This window comes from Sciurus carolinensis, chromosome 2, assembly GCF_902686445.1.
Source record: "Sciurus carolinensis chromosome 2, mSciCar1.2, whole genome shotgun sequence".
Classification (NCBI taxonomy): Eukaryota; Metazoa; Chordata; class Mammalia; order Rodentia; family Sciuridae; genus Sciurus; species Sciurus carolinensis.
The window spans coordinates 119182394-119201736 of NC_062214.1; the positions used below are offsets into that span (position 1 = coordinate 119182394).

General features: G+C 37.6%; 1 pseudogene; it reads right to left on the reverse strand.

Moving 5' to 3' along the window:
- Nucleotides 1–14312: 14312 nt before the first annotated feature.
- Nucleotides 14313–15262, reverse strand: LOC124977400 (olfactory receptor 4F6-like; annotated as a pseudogene).
- Between the last annotated feature and the right edge of the window lie 4081 nt (nucleotides 15263–19343).

Consider the following 19343-nt stretch of genomic DNA (forward strand, 5'->3'; position numbering starts at 1 on the left):
AGCTGAACACATGTACAATAATTTTTTTCAGTAAATACTTCAACACAATGAACTTTTCAGTAACAAAAAAAAAAAATCAAGTGTCTTGACTTTTGATTTTGTACACTTGTATCAGTCAGGGACCTGCCAGACACACTCAAATTAGGTACCCAGAGAAGACCTTAATAAAGGCACCAAGTAGGGCACAAAAGGGTTGCAAACAGAACTAAGGCAAAACTTATTCTTTTACTGTCTGAATTCATCGTCCTCTTTTATCCAAGGGACAAACAAGGTTGGACAATAAATCAGGGTAGAAGAAATTTTGCATCATAGATGAATGGTTATTATATCATTGCAGAGTGGTATAAACCTAAAATGTTATCCTCTGAAGTGCGCTTCACATGAATTATCTCCCCTCTGAGAGGGGAGTTGTCAAAAGCCCTCATTTCTGTAGCTGGTCCTGAGGCTTATTTTGATAACGAGGTTTCCCTCAGATCACCTTGTCTTCCTTCAGGATCTAGGCTGCACAGGGTGCTCAACCTGGTGGGTAAACAAAGGTCCTTCCAGTAGTATACGAGTCTTGAGGTGATACCTTGTTATTGGGATGTCACTGTTTACCATTGGTGAGAACAACTGCGCAGAGGAGCACCAGGAAGCACACCAATGTATCCTGGTTCTGGAATCAACACTCCTGGTCCCCACTGTGGGTTAGAAGCCAAACTTTTCCCTAATAATTGGGCACCTGAGTTGGGTTATGTGGTGATTATTCCTGCCAGGTAGGGCCAGCATTACACATACATCCATTCATAATCCTAGCTCAGGTTGAGTCCTGCATCATTAATTGGTCACAAAAAAATAACTCCATGTTGGAAAACCAATAGAGATGTTGCAGGGATAGAAAACCATAGAAGTCTGAGCCCAATCCACAAAGCCTTTCCTTCTCCAGAGCCACCTCAAAATTCGAGACTTATGAATTTACCAATGGTAGATGCTGACTACAAAGTCCAGAGAAATTCCAAATTTGGGGACCTCTTTCCCCGTATTAGACATTGTGAAGTACAGCAACTTTAGAAGAGATGTTCTGGCATGTCCCACATCAATTAGAAATGGGTAAACCGAAAAAAGAAAGAAAGAAAGAAAAAGAAAGAAAGAAAGGAAGAAGGAAGGAAGGAAGGAAGGAAGGAAGGAAGGAAGGAAGAAAGGAAGATAGGAAGAAAGAAATGGATAAACTGGGTGCAGTGACGTATGCTGTAATTCCAGAGGCTGGGGAGCCCCGGGCAGTGGGGTTGTGAGTTCAAAAAGCCAGACTCAGCAATTTAGGGAGGCATTTAGAGAGACCCTGTCTCTAATAAAATATACACATATATATACAGACACACACACACCCTTTATATATATAAAGGGTTAGGGATGTGGCTCAGTGATTAAAAACCCCTGGGTTCAATCACCAGTACCAAAAAAAAAAAAAAAAAAAAAAAAGAAAAAGAAATGATGAAACTGGAGAACTCAATGCTACATTTTTAAAAAAAATTTTATTTAGCTTTTAATTTTTCACAGACTACATTTTGATTCATTGTACACAAATGGGGTACATAATTTCGTTTCTATGGTTGTACACAATGCAGATTCATACCATTCATGTAATGTACATAGGGCAATGATGTCTCTCTCATTCCACCATTTTTCATACTCCCTCCCTCTCATTTTCTTCTACGCATTCTGAAGTTCCCCCATTATTCTCTCATTCCCCACCCCTATTATATATCATCCTCCACTTATCAGGGAAAACATTCGGCCTTTGGTTTTTTGGGCTTGACTTATTTCACTTAGCATGATATTTTCCAATTCCATCCATTTATTTGCAAATGCCATAATATTATTCTTCTTTATGGCTGAATAGTATTCCATTGTGCATATATACCAGTTTCTTTATCCATTTCAATGCTAAATAAATAATCCAGACTTAGAAAATAAAGGGTCAAATGAGAGTACAGTAAGGGGGAAAAACAGGGGAGGGGTAATGTCATAAGGATAGAGGAAAGATCAGTGAAATAGAAGAAGGAGATTGAGGCGGAAGAAGGAGGGATGGGAAAGGGAAGGAAATGCAGAAAGATGCTATGTACGTGTATAAATATATCACAATAAAATTCCACCCTTGTCTATATCTATAAAGTACCAATTGAAAAATTAAAAAATAGAAAGAAAGTCAGTAGCATAGAGGAAGGGGGATAGGAGGGAAAGAGGAGGCACAAGAGAAAAAAAGAAGTACACAACACAATCACAGGAATGGACAATGGGTCTCTGAAGCAAACAATTACTATAACTAAGGGATGACATGTGCAGACTAATCAAAGGTGTTACAGAGAGGGGACTCATGGACTTGTGGGTGCTGTGGAAAGGACTAGACATCACTGGGCTACTCTTCTGAGCTAGTGCATGGCCTGAGAGAAGGGAAGCTCATGGAAAGTGCTGAAGCCTCAAGGCATGCTGGGAGGTTGGACCCTGCTTCACCCCGTGGCTAGCCAGTATCTGCAGAGCCTGACAAGATCTGACTCTGCCGACCTCGATAACTTTTTGTTTCACTCTCTCCTCTCCTTGCTATGGTGCCTTGAGTCTCCAGAGGCCTGAATGCTGGCTCTGTCCTCTGCCTGCAGAGCACATTACCCAGGTGTATGCAGGACTGGCTCCTTGTCTTCATTCAAGTTTGAGCCCGAGTGTGAACTCCAAGAAAGACTCCGTTCTAAAGCACTTCCCTCTTGCCTCCCTACTCCGGTCTTTATATTGTACTTTAATGTCTTCTTATCCCTTATTGGAAAGACCTTTTTATTATGTAGTTGATAATTTTTTTGTTTTTCTGTACAGGACTGTGTTGTTCCATAAAACCAGAAACCATGATTTCTTGTTCATTGTACCTAGAGGGGAAAGTCAAGAGTTATTTGTTATTGTCCAAATAACAATAGTAAACAATAACTGAGAGGGAGAAAGAAACAACTCTTTCCTTCTGTATCTCAAGGGATAGGAAACCTGGTAGATTTAGAACAAAATGTTAAACTTTTTTAAGATCAACTGAATTTGAGTCTAAAATACATTTTAGATTATTTATAGATGAGGAGGAAAAAATGACTGAAAATTATTTCATTCATATAGAACCAGAAATCAGAACAACAAAAACAAGAAATGACAAATAGAAGAAAAATATCAGAAAGGTAGAGGATCAATGCATGGGGTCAACCATAGATTGAGTTATGAAAAGTTATAAAGAAGAGAAAGGTATCTATCCTAAAGAATTGAAGTCATCATACTACTGAGATACAGGCACACCCATGTTTATAGCAGCACAATTTATAATGACCAAACTATGGAACCAGCCTGGGTGACCATCAACGAAAGAGTGGATAAATAAACTGTGGTATTTATACACAGTGGGGTTTTATTCAGCCATAAGGACAAGTGGAATGTCATTTGCAGGAAAATGTATGGACCTGGAGACCAGTACTAGAAGTGAAATAAGTCAAACTTGGAAGGCGAGGGGATATATATTTTCTCGAATACATGTGGAAGTTAGAGAGGAAAAAGGAAAAGTGGGGGTGGGTCTCATCGTAATGAAAAGGAGATCAGTAGAGGAAAGGGGCCAAGGGTGGAAAGGAGGGAGTAGAGAAGTGCTAGGGAGTGGTATTGGCCAAATTATATCATCATATTGTGTGCATGTACAGACATGTGATAACAAATCTATCATGTTGCAACCATAATGCACACATTTGAAAAAATGTAAGAAACAAATAAGAAAAAAAAAAAAAAGAAAGAAAATTTGCCAAAACAGAGGGCAAGCCTTCAAATTGAAAAAGTAGACTGAGTTCTCACAAGATAACTACATGCACCTATTTAAAATTCAGGTCTGGTTTGTTTGTTTGTTTGTTTTTTTGGGGTTCATATTAGCTACATACAACATTAGGATTAATTTTGACATAATTGTAAATACATGGAAGATAATTTGCTCCAATTCAGTCTCTAGTACTTTTCCTTACCCTCCTCTCCTCCCTCCTCCATTCTCTTTCCTCTATTCTACTCATCTTTCTGCTATTTACTTACTTTTATTTTTTTAAATTAGTGTCTTATGGATATATATAATGGTGAGATTCACTGTGGTATATTCTTGTATGTACATAGGAAAGTTAGGTCAGATTCATTCCACTGTTTTCCCCTTATCCCATCCCTCCTCCTCCTCAATCCCCTTCTACTTCCCTTATCTTTCTTTCATTTTGAGAAAACATTCAACCTTCAACTTCCTGGATGTGGCTTATTTAACTTAGCATAATAGTCTCCAGTTCCATCCATTTACTGGCAAATGACATCATTTCATTCTTCTTTATGGCTAATAGTCTGTTGTGTATATATACCACATTTGCTTTATCCATTCATCTGCTGAAGAGCACCTAGGCTGGTTCCATGGTTGAGCTATTGTGAATTGAGCTGCTATAAACATTGATATGGCTGCATCACTGTAGTACACCGATTTTCGATCTTTTGGATATATAATTAGGAGGGGATAGCTGTATCACATAGTAGTTCCTTTTGTAGTTTTTTGAGGAATCTCCATACTGCCTCCCAGAGTTATTGAACTAATTTGTAGTCTTACCAACAATGTGTGAGTGTACTTTTTACCCACATCCTCACCAACATTTATTATTATTGGTATTCTTGATAATTGCCATTCTGATGGCAATCTGATGAAATCTCAATGCAGTCTGGATGTGTATTTCCCTAATTGGTAGGAATGTTGATCATTTTTCACATATTTGTTGGCCATTTGTAGTTCATTTTTGAGAAGTGTCTGTTTAGTTATTTTTCCCTTTAATAATTGAGTTATTTGGTTTTATTTAGGGAGGGTGTTAATTTTCTTGAGTTCTTTATGTATTCTGGATATTAATTCCCTATCTGAGGAGCAGGTGGCAAAGATTTTCTCCAATTCTCTAGGGAGAAAAATGACAGAAAATCATTTAACTCACACATTTAACTGTTGAAATTTTGGTATACTTCTTGGATCTTTCTTTTTGCATTTAAAACTGTATTATGAAAAATAGATCAGATGGTTCTATAATAACCTTGATCATTGAGAATATAATATGTAAATATTTTCATGATGATAAATATATAAACATATGGTTCTTGGTGGCTATATGATAACTTATCTTATGGATATAGATACATTGCTTTAGATAGTATTTCATTGCTGGACATTTTCCAATTTAAGTTATGAGCAATCATGTTATGAATACATCTGACATACTACCCATATAGATGGCTTTGATTACTTTCTCCTGACAACTTAATAGAAACGAAACTGCTGAGCCAGAAGGTATTTGTGAGACTTGATTACATATTATAAATGTGTCCTGTATAATAGTTGGATCAGTTCAAACTTGTGTCACTGATAGTAAATTAGAGCACCAGTTATTCCCAACTTTGAAAACAATGGATATATAATTAGCTTAAATACTTGTAACTCTGAAGAACAAAACATGTTGTCTGTTGATCCATTAAAACTTTCCCCTACTTTTGTTACAATATATTAGATATTTACTAAATAGAAAACATATACTTGAGTTTAAAAGTATCAGATAAGCTGTGTGAGCCCATCTATGATTGCATCTACTCTCCGAAGCCCTATCTCTTTACTGTCTCTCACCCAGTAGTTCCCCCTCCCGGATTTCTTGTTTATGAAAACAAAAATTTAAATAAGTAAATATCCATAAGCAATAAGTTTTGCAAGGTTTATATACATTGTTTCTTTCTGTGTGAATGCTTTGGCTTTCCCCCTTCAATATGATGTTTCTAAACTCTGTTCATATTGTTGCATTGCAGTTTGCTTTTTTGTACTTCTATTTAATGTCCCAATGTGAAAATACAATTCGCTATTAATCTCTTGTGGTGGACATTTCCCTGTAGTTTTTTCTAGCAGGGACAGTGTACATTCTTGTTTGCCAAAAATCAATAAGTGGGATGGCTTAAAATTAAAATTCTGAAGAGCAAAGGAAGCAAGAGCATACAGAATGGGACAAAATCTTTGCCAACTACTCTTTAAAATATATGAAGAACTAAACAAACAAACAAACAAACAAACAACAAACAAAAACTCCCCCCAAACACCAAAATTAACCCAAACCATAATGAACTAAACAGACGTTTCTCAAAAGAAGAAACACAAATGATCAACAAATACATGAAAAAATGTTCAGCATACTTAGCAATCTGGGAAATTCAGATTCAAACTATACTGAGATTTCATGTCATTCTGGTTAGAATGGGAATCATTAGGAATACAAATAATAATTGCTGGCAAGGATATGGAAAAGGTACACTCATGCATTGTTGATGAGACTGCAAATTAGTACAACCACTCTGGAAAGCAGAATGGAGTTTCCTCAGATCAGGATTGGAATCACCATATGACCCAGCTATCCCATTCCTTATATGTTCATTTCTGATTCTGTTCTGTCATCTGCAATATAGAACTATTCCAGGAAGCAGTTGGCTGAGAGTGAGGAAAAGGGAAAGATGAATTACCAAAAAGAGGATTCACTTTTCTGAATGGGAGAAGAAAAGGGACTATAAACATTTATATGTTAATCTGTTCTTAAAAACCTTCATCAAAATAGGTAGTAGTAAACTACCACCTGAGAATTATTATTATTATTATTATTATTATTATTATTATTTTTGGTGCCTTGAATTGAACCCAGGGATGCTTAACCATGAGCCTTAGCTCCAGCCCTTTTTATCTTCTATTTTGAGACAGGTTCTCACTAAGTTGCTTAGGCTGACTTTGAAGTTGCTATCCTCTTGCCTGAACCTCCCAAGTCACTGGGATTACAGGCATTGCCACCGTGCCTGGCTTCACCTGAGAGTTTTGATAATAGTCATTCTAACTGGAAAAGTTAGATATCTCATTGTGGTTTTAATTTGCATTTTCCTGATGAATAGTTGATGTTGAGCATTTTTCATATATCTGTTGTCTATTTTATGTCTTTCATAAAAAACATTGATTTAAATTTATTGCCCATTTAAAAATCATTTTTATTATTTTTTGTGGTTTCAAAAAATTTTGATTAGCCATCTCAGTGAAATAGACTAGAACAAAAATTAGAAACACAAATTTACAAAATTATAGAATCTTGCAAAATTCTAATATTCTAAGTATTATTCTAGCTTTCCTCTAGTGAAGGTTATTGAAATCTCCTTTGCACTTTTCTGTTTAAAAAAAAAAAAACTTAAAATGTTTTAAATTGACATATAAATTGCACATATTTATGTAGTACAGTGTGATAATTCCATACATGTATACAATTTTTAATGATCAAATTGAATAATTAGCATTTCACCCCTTAGCATAGTGCCCTTTCAGTCATATTGAGGCAAATGAGAAGATTTTATTCCTATGCATGCCTGAATTGTATATTATGTATACATCAACTGATGGGCTTTGTTCTTGCTTTCTAATTACTTCAATTGCATCACTAGGTTGCTTATTCAAAATTTTTTTTTTTTGATGTGGGCACATATTGCTATGAAAATCCTTTGTATTAGTACTACTTTTACTGTATCCCACATATTTTAGTATGTCAAATTTCCCAGTTTCATTTGCTTTTAGAAAGTTAAAAATTTTCCTTTGATTTCTTTAAATTTTTTTTTTAATTTTTACAGACTGCATTTTGATTCATTGTACACAAATAGGGTATATCTTTTCATTTCCATGGTTTGTACACCATGTAGATTCATACCATTCGTGTAATCATACATGTACACAGGGTAACGATGTCTGTCTCATTTCACCATTTTTCATACCTCCCTCCCTCTCATTCCCTTCTATGTAATCTAAAGTTCCTCCATTCTTCTCTCACCCCCCTGCCCCCGACCCCCATTATATATCGTCATCCACTTATCAGGGAAAACATTTGACTTTTGATTTTTTGGATTGGCTTATTTCAGTTAGCATGATATTCTCCAATTCCATCCATTTATCTGCAGATGCCATGATATCTTCTTCTTTATGGCTGAATAATATTCCATTGTGTTTATATACCACAGTTTCCTTATCCATTCATCTGTTGAAGGGCATCTAGGTTGGTTCCACAATCTAGCTATTGTGAATTGAGCTGCTATAAACATTGATGTGGCTGCATTGCTGTAGTATGCTGATGACCCACTATTGGTTCAAAAGTGTGCTGTTTGGTCTCTATGTATTTCTATGATTTCTTCAATTTCCTTTTTTGGTTGATTTGTAATTTTATTACACTGTGGTCAGAAAAGATACATCGTATGATTTCATTTTTTTGTATTTATTGATACTTGTTTTATGACCTAATATGGGCTATGATCTAGAGAATGTTTCATGCTGATGAAAAGAATGTAGACAGGTGCAGTGGCAGATGACTGTAATCCTAGGAATTCAGAAGACTGAAGCAAGAGGATTGAAAGTTCAAGGCCAGCCTGGGCAATTTAGCAAGATCTTGTCTCAAAATAAAACATAAAAAGGGTGTGTGTGGGGGGTGTAACTCTGTGGTAGAGTGCCCCTGGGTTTTATTCCCTATACTTACAAAGAAATAATGTGCATTCTGCTATTGGGTGAAAAGTTCTGTAAATGTTGGTTAACTGCATCACATGTATAGTATATGTTAAAGTCCTTCGTTATTATTGTATTGAATTTCTCTAATGATATTTGTTCAATAAAACCGTGTGCTTCAGCATTAGGTACATGTACATTTACAATCATTATATCTTCTTGTTGAATCGATATTTTTATCAGTATATGATGACCTTTTTTGTCTCTCTTTATGTTTTTGACAACATGGGGAAATGCATACTCTAGTGGTCCAGGTGTGTGATGCATGCAATAGTAAAAGTGATGTGTCCATTTTGTGGCCATCCCAGACATTGGAGTGGTGGCACTGGAAATGTGAAGCATAGTGGATATTTTCCCAGCAGTGGTGGAAGACCTTTGTTCTTAGTGGTGGTTTGGGTGTCTTAGCACCATGGGGATGTGAAACATGGGTTGCATTCTTATGTTCACTGGTGGCCCAGTCAACTACATGGTGCAGGCCAACTGGAGAAGCATCTTGGGCTGAATAGGGCAGTAGTTTGGACCAACTATATGGCTTGAATGGAGTGTGGTGCAGCTCAGGCCAGCTGTGGCATGGGGTCAATTGTAGTCAGTGGCTCCTCCCCACCATGTCTCCTGCACTGCTATAGCTTGGGCTGTGTGGGTGACAGAAGAGACAACACAAGTTCATTTTCTGGAACAGAGCTATGGTGCAGACTTTAGGATACTTCCCTAACTGGGCTCTAGACCTAGACGCCAGCATCTGCAGTTAGGTTGTTAGTGTCCACAAATTCAAGGCCCGGTGGGACTCTCCATTCATCCTTGCCCCTGCAGTGGGGGCTCCTTCTGGCCAGAGAACTGTGTTCATGGTTGTGCTGCACTTTATTCCACCTCCATGCCCCCAGCTCAGTCCTCCATGAATTGCAGGATGATAATCTTGCCCTTGTTGAGTTTTCAATGCCGCTCACCTCTGAATGCAGCTGTTCATGTTTTATTCTGTGTCTTGTTTGAGTGGAAGGAGCTGAGCTTTGGGTATTTCTATTTGGCCATCTTGCCAGCCCCTCAAGGACATGATCAGAACTTTTGAATTATAAGTCTCATAATGAATCTATTCCAAAGAAGCATAAACTAGCTAAGACACACATGAAAATTGACTGGATTAGTTGTAGGGTTGGTCAGCTTCCTGGCCTCCATGGACTCTCAATTTCACACTTCTGGATTTTGTTCTTCCATTCATTCCTTTTCTCTTCCTCCTTGCTTTCTTTGTTTTCCTCCTCACTCTTTCTCATTTTAAACTCTTTTAAACAATCTCTGTATCTTTGTCTAATTTTATTCTTTTGTACACTATTTTTAATAAGTAGTATGCGGAGAGTCAAGAGGCACAAATAGTTCCAAATTAAATTCATCCCAGCATCGCCATCAACCTCAGAGAACAGTGAGTCATTTTCCTAGCATCCATGTTAAAACCTAATGAAAGGATTCTAACTGGCATTGCTATAGTTCTTTAATGGGTCAGGTCTGGATCTCATTTCCACCTTTGTGGGGAGGGGCTGAGGTCAGGTGGTTGACAGTCTATAAAGAACTACATGGATTTGAGGAGGGTAAGTTCCCAAATGAAGGAAGTGGGGTATAGCCATCAGTGAAAGGGAAAAGTGATTCAGGGCAGACCGAAAAATAGTCACATATTTTTATTTGAAATATAAATTAAATATTCTTGGATGAAGTATTCCTCTTCACAGGTGAAATATTTGTGACTGTCATGTTGAATTCAATATCCATTTAATGTTAAAGACATTCACTCTTTGTTCTTAAACAAATTTGTTGTTCCCCAAATTTGTTGTTTTCTTCTTGATTTTTCCCTATGACTTTGATACATTAAAGTTAAAATTTTGAGTCTAACTCTATGGAGGTTTTAAATCATGGCTTCCATATTTGCATTCTTAGGATATTCATTTTCATGTCAATACCTAATAAATATTAACAAATATATGTATTTCTCAAAATCTTCATCTACATAAAATTATTTTGGGTGAAAATTAGGAAAGGATCTAGTTTTTTCAATTTTACTTTATTAATTTTTTCAACCCATTCTAGTGAGTAATCTTTCATTTCCCTTCTAATTTATATTAACATCCTCATTTTAAATTATTATATAAAATATAGTGCTTGTCAGTTCTGAAGTTCAGTCCCATATGATATCTCTTAGATGCCTCACATGTGCTTCTATGGAATAGATGTAAAACAGTGCTCAAGATCAGCAAGGTGTCTGAACGGAGTCACCAAGCACTCCATTTGCTTCTCTGAAAAGATCAAAGCAACAGGTGCATAGCTGCGATTGAGGTGAGTGCCCACGGAAGAACACTGAAATTCAACAGCCAGAAAAATAGAATCCACTCCCCACCCCCCCACCCCAACCCCCCCAAAAAAAGAAAAGAAAAATGGAACCCATATAAAATCCAGACCTGGGACCGCAGCACAGCAAGAGAAACAAAATACCCCAGTTAGCACCTACTGCCTTGGCTTCCCAGTTGGAGGAGGAGGATTCTCCCTTGTATTGGAGCAAAGGTGAAAGAGGCCCTGAAAAATCCATCAGAGTAGGTACTGGCAATCCGAGCTATTGGGGTGTTTCACAACATTCACAGTGTAATAGCCTAAGTAGATAAGAAATTTGAAAACCACATAGTATTCTGTCTTTAGAAAAGGAATTCACCTCCCAGCAAACCCTCAGGGTGTTATAACCAGGAGCCATCTTGAGAAGGGATCTACTGTCAGAGTTTGGACACCTCTTGGGGGGTGGTCAGAAACCCTATATGTTCTGTTCCCATCTCTGGGACCCCACAATCCACTGCACTGGCTCAGTGGGTAGCTGCTTCATGAACCAAACATTGCTCTGCAGAGTGACTTCTTATTCAAACGCACTGAGAATGCTGCATTATGGAGAAATGGTGTTCTTATGTGGAGGGGAGCAGAGGTCACCATCCTTAAGAACTACGGGATCAGAGCCTGCCCTCCAGGATTGGGGGCATGGCCAGTGGAATGTAGTTTTGCACAGAAGGAATTGTTCATGTTGTCCCCTCTGCTGCTCTTACAGCACCATGCATGGTGCCTGTCACTAACAAGGCAAAGAAAGAACTCTGCGGTTCCCCTCTACCCTGCCCACGTCCATGACTCCAGCTCACATCTTGCCCCCAGAATGAACAGCCTAAAAAGGTCCAGAGAGAAATTTTCTGGTGCCAGCTGCATTCCTCTCTCAATTGCACCTGTGAGTAGCTCAGTGGAGAGGAATTTTGCCTGGTTCTAACAATGACCCATTGCTGCTAGATCTCTGGTGGGTACTACAACTGAGAAAATTGGGGTAAGAAAAGCCCCTGGTCATGGCCTCATCCCCAGGTTTGCAAAGCTGAGGGAGAGTCGAAGGTCCTTGTTCTGGGTAGGCACAACCACAGTAGTAGAGAGGAAAACACAACTTTTTATGCCATTATACCTGTGCAGTTCACCAGCGTCAGGTGCCCCCACACCTTCTCTGCTCAAGGGCTACTGACGGAATTGGTTGTGAGTGCCCACAGTTGGGTATTGTGATTCTTGCCCCTGCCTCTCCATAAGAAGCACCTGGACCCACATCGTTGTCTAATCAAAGGACAAGTGCCTCAGACTCCTCATTTCTTCTGGAGCAACCAATGCTAGAGACAGTATCAACAATGCCTGAGGAAATTCTCTATCTCCCCATAGAGGCCACCATTCCCACTGTAGGAGTAATCCCACTGGGGTGCATCCCACACACTCTGCTGCCTATACCACGCCCACCTGAAGTGCTAGAGTCCCCACTCTTGTGCATCGCACAGAGACAGTGGACCTCTCCAACTGCAATATAATACACACTGTGTTCCAAATCACTAATAGCTGAGGAAGCTTTAGGGGATTTACATTGTGGTGCCCAACTGAAAATAAACTCAACAATGCATGACAAACTGACACCCCAAGACACGTTCTGAGGAGAAATCTGTGTATGAAGGCTATCCCATAAAAGTGGTAGAAATGTTTAGTAGATGTGCAAATCACAACATAAGAAAAAACAAGGGAATGTGGCATATCCTAAAGATCATAACTCTCGAGTAACAGATTCCAAAAATATTGAAGTAGATGAAGTGCCTGATAAAGCTATCCCACTCCTCAGTTTATACCTAAAGGACTTAAATTCAGCATACTACAGTGATGCAGCCACATCAATATTCATAGCAGCTCAGTTCACAAGAGCTAGATTGTGGAACCAACCTAGATGCCCTTCAACAGATGAATGGATAAAGAAACCGTGGTATATATACACAATGGAATATTACTCAGCCATAAAGAAGAATAAAATTATGGTATTTGCAGATAAATGGATGGAATTGGAGAATGTCATGCTAAGTCAAAAAACCAAAGGCCAAATGTTTTCCCTGATATGTGGATGATGATACGTAATGGGGGTGGAGAGTGGGGGTAAGAGAAGAATGGAGAAAGTTTAGATTACGAAGAGGGAAATGGGGGTGGGGGAAGGGGCGGGAGTTTGAAAGATGGTTGAAAGAAACAGACATCATTACCCTATGTACATGAATGATTACACGAATGGTGTGAATCTACATCATGCACAACCATAGAAATAAAAAGTTGTGCCCCATTTGTGTATAATGAATCAAAACGCAATCTTAAAAAATTTTAAAAATAAGACAAAAGTTGCTTACTACAAATGCTACATCTAAGACTTTAGAGTTCATTATTTTTCAAATAACCACTTAACTGTCAGAGATAAAATTACATCAAATTTTGTTTAAAGCTGTGATTGGGTTTTATTTGTGATTCTAGAATCTGGTGACACCTCATTCTCTCCAGTAGAATAGATGTATGATGAGCTGAGCAGAGGAAGTTGGTTTTATAAGCAGCAAAAGGCTAGAAGAAATCAGAATCAAAGACAAAAAGTAGAGTTATTTCCCTTAGAGGATTAGAACTGAGGGCATTTCCTTGTTACACTGATTCAGGTTATTTGGAATCTCCTGGGTTGGGTCAGTTTGGTTTGGTTTGAAAATGGGTCCATTTCAAAGTTAGGTTTAATTGCATGGCACTGAGCACTATGAGTCCTTTCTGGTTTGGTCTGTCTGCTGGGACCTAGTGTAGGCAGCTAGTCCAAAACAATGGCTTCCCACAAATATCATGTAGTACAATATTATACTTGGTTAACAACTCTTTACATCAAAATTTCTTTTTTCAAAAAAATTGGTATGGGTCTGCCTCCTTACCGGACCTTAAAAAAATCAGTTTCACAAATAAACAGCTTCCAAGTAATGAACTGAAGAGATGAAAACAAATTAGCTAAATAGTAAGACAAATCAGAGTCAGTAAAAATTAATATTTATATTTACAATAAGATCATTTACTTAAAATGGAAAGAATATAAAATAGATAATAAGCTATATACTGACTCTAAAAATAGATCCTTTAACATTTATAGTAACTCTGTTTGCCCTTATATACAGATAAGCCCATTAGTGAGATGAAGTAGCCACAACTGTTCATCTTCCAGTCTGTTTATAAGGCAGTTAACAGACTGATATCACAATTAGATATGGGCAGAAAGCAAAAGACAGAGCACAATACAAATTAGTAAATGGTGGCATTCTAGTTAAATTTAACACAGCTTACATAACACATGTTCATCTGAAATTCAAGTATACTTGGTTTTTTTCATATATCATCAATATATTTAGGAAATTTCATTATAATTTACAAACTGAGTGCATAGTCTTCTCACTGCCACCTTCATCTCTTTATTTCTAAAAGTGTAGATGAATGGGTTTAGAAAAGGAGTAATAACTGCATCAAAGATGGCAAGGAATTTATCCAGATGTGATGTGGGAAATGGCCACATGTAGAAAAAGATTAACGGCCCAAAGAACAAAACCACCACAGTGACATGAGCTGACAGAGTGGAAAGGGCCTTGGATAAACCGCCCAAAGATTTTTTTCGAACAGTCACCAAAATAAAGACATAAGAGATGATCAGAATTAAAAAGGAGGCCACAGAAATAAAACCACTGTTGGCAGTTACCATGAATCCCAGTGTATGGGTCTCTATGCAAGCAAGTTTTATAAATCGAGGAAGGTCACAAAAAAACTATCTAATTCGTTTGGCCCACAGAAGGGCAAGTCTACAACAAAGGCCAACTGAGTCACTGAATGAATAAAGCCAATAATCCAGGAAGCAACTAGAAACAAAATGCACCTCCGTGGGCTCATGATGGTCAGGTAGTGGAGAGGTTTACATATGGCCACATATCTGTCAAAGGCCATGGCGATGAGCAGCACCATCTCAGTGCCCCCAACTGCATGGATAAAGAAGATCTGAACTATACAGCCTCCAAAGGAGATGGTTTTGTGCTTTCTGAAAATGTCATAGATCATCTTGGGAGCTGTAGAGGAGCAAAATATCAAATCAATGATGGAAAGGTTGGCTAGCAGGAAGTACATGGGGGACTGTAAATGAGGGTCAGAGGTCACAGTCAGCACAATGAGAAGGTTTCCCATCAGACTTGCTACATAGAACACACAGGAAAAGAGGAAGAGGAAGAGCTGGGTTGCCCATGAATTGGAGAGTCCAAGGAATACAAACTCAGACACCACAGAGTGGTTGGCTTCATCCATTGCCTCTGTCAGCAGTAATGTCGCTCATGTTCCCTGAAAGAGGAAAGGAGACACTCTTAGAACAAAGGACACTGATCTTGGTGAAATCATGGGCAATTCAAAAGTTGTCAGAAAACCAGACAATGGTTAATTTATTCATCTGGAGATAATTTTAATCATAAAGCAATTCATATTCCTCTGTTATATATTTTATTGCCAAAAATATATTGCACAGAATAACTAATTCCACTTATTTTGGATGGAAACTTCCATTGTGTTTTTAAGTATTATTTTATAGTCATAGCTCATATAAAAATACAAATGAAAATCTTTTTATATATTAACTATGTAAATACTTAAGTGACAGTGGGTTTCCTAACTTCGATATTCCTCAATATATTAATACCATATGTATAACCATTGTCCCAAGTTCTTTCAAAATCCTTGTATGCATTTTTAAAGTCATAAATTTCCCTTATTTTTAAGATGCAAATTTCCCTTTGGAGACGTAAATCACCCTTATTTGTAAAGTGGACAAAGTGAGTTGTTTTAGAAGAGAGTGCTAAATTCAAGAGCAGAGGATGGCAGATGGTGGCACTCACCGTGGAGAAACTGATGCAATTATAGGGACTGTGGAGGAGATCCTGACTAAGGGTCAGGGGAGGAAAAATGTGAGCTATCAAGTAAAAGAGGCAACCAGAATGACAGTAGTGAGTCACAAATCCAAGTGAAGGAGAACAAGAGTGAATACAAAAATGTTAGAAATGTTAGAAATGTTCCTACTTGTATTTAAAGATGTTTAACCTCATGAAATAAATGCATTCTAAAATCAAAAGGTACTAAGTTTTTTTCTTATTGGTTTGACAGCTATTTACACGTTTCACAAAATTCAGGGTATTGTGGGGCAGGGAGGAGAAAAGCAGTCTCATACCTGGTGATGGAAAAGCAAACTGGTAAAACATTTGCCAATTTGGAAACGCCTTCTGAATTATTACATGCTAGGGATACTTTAACTCAGCTGTTCTGCTTCCAAAAGGGGGAAATTTTTCTGAATATCTGTTTGTCTACGTGTGAACAAAGTGGGCAAAGAAATAGTGTGTATTTGCTATTTTTGCTCAAGTATTGTTTTTAAGAGCAAAACTTCGACAATGCAATGTGTAGACAAGGAGAGTAGGAAAATAACTTTCCATGGAGTGCTGTGCAGCCATTCATGACACTGAGGCAGACCTAATATACTTAGGGCAGACAGGAGAGAGGTCAGTAGTTTCCCACACTACCTTTTGCCTTGTGGTTTTAAAAATAAAATCAGACAAATAAAATAAATAGGTAGAAAATACCTAGGTCAACACAAAAAAGCCTGTTAACGGTAATTGTCTCTAAGGAATGGTATGAAGAAGAGAACTTTTACCTTTCATTCTGTGTCTATCTTAAATTTTGCAATGAGCCTATACCAATGTCATTCTTACAGCAAGGTAAATGTGTGTGAATTTTGAAATTACACCCTTCGTATCTTCAGAACGACCAAAGATATAACCATAATCTATCTTCGTTACCCCACTCCTCCTCACACCTCACACTCCAAGCTAAACGGACTCCTCTTCACTGGCTGTGCTCCTGAATGGCTCTTCCCCCTCCCTCACACACATCCCGCACACTGCAACCACGATTCCATTATCCACTTGGCCTGCAACGCACTTGCCCTCATTGCACTTCTCTAGTTCTTCTTCTCTTCAACACCCCACCCAGCAAAATTCCTTCTTCCTCAAAGTCTTCTTTGTACCCTTACCTTTGTGTGCACCAAATGGACATCAATTTTTCATATATTTCTGTAACAAAACCAAAAACACTAATAATAGTAGTACAGTTCTTAGTGCTCCAAAAAAGGACCCTTTGGAATTCCCTGTTACTACAGATAATGGCTCTCCAATATGCCTTTAAGAAGTCCTTTTCAGACTTTCTCATAGCAGTATAAATGACAATCACATCATAAAGAGCAGCTTGGCTTAGAGTTAGATTCTTTTCATGGTGGTTATCATCAGAAACCTCCCCACTGAAGCAGTTGATCCAAGCAAGTGATTGAATTCTGAATTACTCCACTAGAATTTGAAAATTATTCTATCAATTCAAGCTCGATTCTAAACCCTTTTTAATTTTTACACAAAACCTTTTTTTATCTTAGAATTTCCATGCATATCACATTAACAAAGATTTTCAAATTAGATGAATTATTAGTGTTGATAAAAATTTGGAAAACAGGTTTGTATACTGGGTGGTTCTGCTTTCTAGTCAGTTTTCCATGTTCTACTTATATTGAAATCTTGAGGTCTCTAACTTTCCTATGTATATAAATGTATATACCACAGTGAATTTCACCTTTATATATGTCCATGAAAGTAGAGGAAAGGAAACAGGGGGGAGGGGAAGGAAAGTGAAAGGGGAAGTACTAGGACTGAATTAAAGCAAATATATTCCACATTTGTATAATCGTGTCCAAATGAACCCTAATGTTATGTGTAACTACAAATAACTAATTTAAAAATAATTTTTTAAAAACTTGATGTCTCTAGCTACCACACTTTGAGCCAGGCATGGTGGCACAGACCTGTAATCCCTGCGACTCAAGAGACCGAAGCAAAAGGATCTCGAGTTTAAGACTAGCCTGGGTAACATTGGAAGACTCCATCTCAAAAAGAGAAAAAAAAAAACCTAAGTACCATACCTTGTATTAGTGCTCACTAAATGGTATCCCTTTTTAACACAGGCAGAATCACAGTTTGAATCTGAGCTTTCAATGAATATAGAGTGAAGTTGTCTATTTAAATCAGTAATATGAAAGGAAAATATGTTATTAGTAGGGATAAGCAACTAAAGCCCAATAGCCTTTGCAATGTCCTGAACCCCAGGATTATGTTTTAACACAGAGCACCCTTCTCTGCCCACACTCCCACTACTAAGAATAGAAGGAGGACAAAGAGAGATCTACTGGCAGTTGACTCTCTCCTCTGCTCAGGTCTGCTCATTCCTATGCAGGCCAGCATAAAGAGGAAATGAACTATGAATCACATGAACTTACCACCAATTGAGCAAAACTGATAATTCTAGAGTTTTTAAAAAGTTAAACAGTGTTTGGAGTCATTCAGATAAAGATGTGTAGTCCTGCACTTTCTAAACTTTGGTCTCAAGTTACTAACAAAGTTTAGTTAAAACAAGACTTCCTGGGTAATACTAAAATTTGCAAGGAAGCATTTCAGTCTGATGATCATAGAAGTTCCTCCACTAGTCCACTAGTTTGCTCTTCCTGAGATGAGTAGAAAGAGTTTGGAACCTACTCAAACTATAAGAACAATATATGGGAACTGGAAACACAGCCACTTTCTTCAAAAATATTTGTTCTTACTGCTATCAACGCAGCAAGACTTGCAGACTGCTATGACCTAAATGACATTTTACTAGTAAATGTGAAATCCTTTTATTTTAGAATTAAGTAAAACAAACTATATGGAGGGAAATGATTCTGATGAAGCTACACAACTAGTTGGTGACAAATCCAGAATTAATATGTTTGACTCTTGGCCTCATCAGTCTAGGTTATTTCTCCTATACCATCTTCTTTTGCTATAATTGGTCTAACCTTTGCATCTTGTCTGTGACCCAAGAAACCATAAAATGCCAAATCTATAAAATTGTAAGAAGAGAGGATTTTGAAAGTTTCACCACAAAAAATGACAAATGTTTAAGGTAATGAATATGCTAATTATCCCAATTTAATCATTATACAAAGTAGACATGTATCAAAACATCACATTGTGATAATCTGTACAATTATCGATTAAATTTTTTTAAAAAGAAAACCAAAAGTGTATGTATGTGTGTGTTTCTTTAGTATTGTCCAAAGTTCATATTTATTCCAGCTAGACAGATCTTCCACTCTTATTCTTTTCCCAAAGATCTACCTGCATGACATCTGTGCAAACACCCCCAGAATAAGCCCTGCAATATTGACCACAAAGTCATGGCTTGAGTCTACTCATTCTTCAGTCTTCTACATTTCAAGTGTTGGTAAATCTGCTGTAATTCCACTGTTAAATCAGAGTTCATTTTGTTCTTGAGATTT